This window comes from Danio aesculapii, chromosome 23 (genome assembly GCF_903798145.1).
Source record: "Danio aesculapii chromosome 23, fDanAes4.1, whole genome shotgun sequence".
Lineage (NCBI taxonomy): Eukaryota > Metazoa > Chordata > Actinopteri > Cypriniformes > Danionidae > Danio > Danio aesculapii.
Genome location: NC_079457.1, coordinates 16,473,441 through 16,477,698, shown reverse-complemented (window position 1 = coordinate 16,477,698; position 4,258 = coordinate 16,473,441).

Genomic DNA, 4,258 nt, shown 5'->3' with positions numbered 1-4,258 from the left:
TTTTGTTTGTTTAAATTCAACCCATATAAATAGTTTGTAACCACTTTCCTTAAAAACAACTAGCAAATCAAGACTTTTAAACTTTAATGACATGTGTATATATACACTGTTTGTAGTAATTAATGTCACTACTGAAGTTACCATATAAAGGGTTAAGTCTCCCAAACTACACATCTTTGGATAAGAAAACACTTCTTAGGTATTTCTCTTCGCTTCCTTTCCTTCCATATCTCACTTCCTTATATCCTCACATTCAGTACATATCTCTCAAGCCATATCAGATACACATAGAAGAAAGCCTAGCATGACTTCATCCAATGAGTCCCTCTGTGTGTGTGTAGTCTGTGTAGTTTTCATGGAGTGAGACCATCTGGTTAAATGGTAAAACACTAGTCAGCAGAAAGTGATCCAACACTTGGATTCATTTGAGCATCGACACCACAGTCCATGTCGCATGACCCACAGTCATGTAGAGGAGGACTGGGAACTGTACGACTGAGGAGGATGAGTTCACTCTTATATAAACACATGCATAGAGGGCTTTGACACAGTATGGGGAAAATCTCATTATTAAAGGTCATGTTTGCCCAGGATAAATCTACATGCATTCACAAACACTTCCTCAAATACACCGCCATCAATGTTTGCCTTACTTGACCTAAATCTGTCCATTTTAGGCCATTTCCAATTGTGTCACTGACCTTGAGAATTAGACACAATTTCTGTGTTAGTGGATGGGGTACGAGGTGGGGGTTTCACGTAGGAAAGTGAAGAGGGGGGGGGGGGGGGGGGGGGGGGTTTCGCGGACCAAAAAAAAGGGGGGGTCGTTGTAGTGAGATTGGGGGTTCCTAATAGTAACTCTGAGGACCCCAAAATGGTGTGGGCCCTCGGAATTATCATAATTAGCCAAAGCCAAAAGAAAATTGATTTAGATTTCTTTTCATGTTTTTATTACTAATTTCAAAAACAGGTGACTATTGAATTCACAAATTCAGCTCAAAATCTTCTTTAGCATTCTACTGAAGAAAACAAAAGTCAACAACATCTTCAACAGCCTGAGGATGAGTGAATTAATTATACATTGTGATGTTTTGGTGCCTGGAAAAATCAAGTTTGTAACAGTGTCGTTTTAAAGAATTTTCACAGAGACAGAGTTTAATTGGCTAGCATGCTTTAAGCCAGGGGTGTCCAAACTTGGTCCTGGAGGGCCAGTGTCCTGCAAAGTTTAGTTCCAACTCCGATTAGACACATCTGAACCAGCTCTTTCTAGGTATACTAGAAACTTCCAGACAGGTGTGTTGAAGAAAGTTGGAACTAACTTTGGACACCCCTGCTTTAAACTATCAATTCTGCGATGTTTACGATTTAAAGTGAAAAATTTGTATAAAATTAGTTTAAAAAAAACAGTTTTTCCAAGTAAAAAAACTGTTTTACTAAGTTAAAAAAGCTGTTTTTTGTATGTTTGCATTCAATTAATGACCTGAGTGTTTACACTACAAAAGCAATCAACCAAATTTTTTCGACTATCTCTAGAGGTGAATGAAAGTGGACAAGACAAAAATTTCTAAATAAAACTGGACAAAATTCTAACTAATTCACATCTATATTTAACGTCATCCACTTGTGATCGGATTAACAAAAGCAGATTTTATGTCATGTACAGTTGAAGTCAGAATTATTAGCCCCCATTTATATTTTTCCCCAATTTCTGTTTAACGGAGAGAACATTTTTTTCAACACATTTTTAAACATAATAGTTTTAGTAACTCATCTCTAATAACTGATTTATTTGATCTTTGCCATGATGACAGTAAATAATATTTGACTAGATATTTTCAAGACACTTCTATACAGCTTACAGGGACATTAAAGGCTTAACTAGGTTAATTAGGTTAACTAGGCAGGTTATGGTAATTTATTGTATAATGATGGTTTGTTCTGTAGACTATCGAAAAAATATAGCTTAAAGGGGCTAATAATTTTGACTTTAAAATGTTCTTTAAAAAATTAAAAAGTGCTTTTATTCTAGTCGAAATAAAACAAATAAGAGTTTCTCCAGAGAAAAAAATATTATCAGACAAACTGAGAAAATTCCCTTGCCCTGTTAAACATCATTTGGGAAATATAAAAAAAATAATAATAATTCAAAGTGGGTTTAATAATTCTGACTTCAGCTGTATAAAAGGCCACATGTGGTGAGAAATAACAATGTCATAAATTCAAATACGGTAATATTATGCAAAATTGTGCATTGTCACTGGCTACTTTGACCAACTTGGGCGGATTTAGAGGTTTGTGAATGGAACTGTGGAATTGTGTGGGACATTCCATACAGACCTCATCACGAGCTCTGACAGCTCTGAACAGCCAGTCTAGATGATTCTAGAGAGCTGGACAGTTAAAGTCCATGTCCATCAATGACTAAACGGCCAGTGTTTTGTGCTTGAAGAGGATCTCCTATGGAAACAGACAGGCTTCAAAAGCACCATGACATCATATCAAATCATCTACAAACAATTCAGCATTCTTCAGAGGCAAGCATGAATATTTAGTAACTACACTGTAAAAAATGCCAGGTTTCACACTATTCCTTCATGTTGTCCCAACACAAATCGATTAAGTTAACTTCATTTTTACAAATTTAAATGGATTGAACATAAAACAATTAAGTTGTCGCCAATAAAATCTTAAGAATTGTGTTGTTTCAACTCATTTTAAACAATTAGCAACAAAAGTTGTGTGTGAGTGTACAATCATTATACTGTCTGGAAATCCATTTCTGCCTGAGAATAAACAATACTTTTAAAGGGTCGTGTTTATCATTGTGAATTGTCTGGCAAAATCTTTTCAGTAGAATTATATACAGAAGCCAAAGAGTTTCCAAATTTATCACAAATTCAAAAGGTTGGTACAAATTTGATGTTATGATTGGCTTGAATGTTTTGGGGTTTTTTTTTTTTTTTTTTGGAGACAGACAATAACCCCTCTGTTTATGTAATCCACAGACAAAGAGAATTTTACAAGTCTATTTTTAAATAAATAGCAAAAATAGTCACAAATGTTGAGATAGAAACAAATGGTGACAGTCACATTATTACAGTCATAGTTTTGAAATACAGGCCTATGCAGTTGTAAGATATAAATTCCCATTCTTAGATTTTAAAACACTGCACGGTTACACAAAGTAAAAACCTTTAAAGAACGCCAAAATAATGGGAAATAAAGTAACCTTGAGACGACCAAAATGTGGGTTTAATAGTCTTTGTGAGATATAAAGGTCTACAATATTATCAGATATAAAGACACATTTAAAATTGAGTTAGACAGAAATATATTTAAGTCAAAATAAACATTCTCGAAATCACATTGGGATATGAAATATATTGTGATGTGTCAAAAGTATGAAGTATGCATAAGGTCAAAATTACGGGAGATGAAGTAGCAAATTTGAGTTGATGATGCGAGTTCACAATTATAGTCGCACATGTTGTAATATGTTTTTAGATGATTAAGATGCAAGATAATTGTAAGAAAAACAAATACAGAAACCAAAATTAAAGCTCAAAACTGACAAAGGCAAGCTCAAAATTAGGCGAAATAACAAACTCTGATGACAGATAAGTTACAGAGTAGTCACAATTCAGTCACAATGTTAGACAAAGTAGCTATTGTGACATATAAAGACACATTGTGACAACTAGTGAACCAACACACACACCAGTGGGAATCTCTCTCTTCTGTTGGCATGAAGTGTGGACTAGGTGGTGCCACAGACGCAAACACATATTACACATTTTTATTCTTTAGCAGGAAGTTTAACAAGCTACGTGATCTTCCTCCGCTTTCTTCCTGGGTCACGCACACCAGAGACTAACAAATGAATGGGGAGAAAACGACAGAGCTTTTTACATTTCTCCTCATGTTTCCTCTAGTTTATTTAACCTGATTACACTTGAGATTTTTCGCACAGCTCAGCAATATTTACTGGATCATTAGACGGCCTCCACCCACTGACAGCCTCAGCGGTAAAAAAAAATGGCCAGATGTGACCTACTGTTCTGTTCACTGCACACTTTTACACACACGTTCAAACTGGACATCATATATGTGACCCTGGACCACAAAACCAGTCGCAATGCTATATGTTTTTGCAATATTATAGATCAAATTTTTTGTTTCTGCCAAAAATCACTCACTTTCCATCGGTGTGGTCCCTGATTTAACAGGAATCGCCACAGCAGAATGAACCACCAATTGT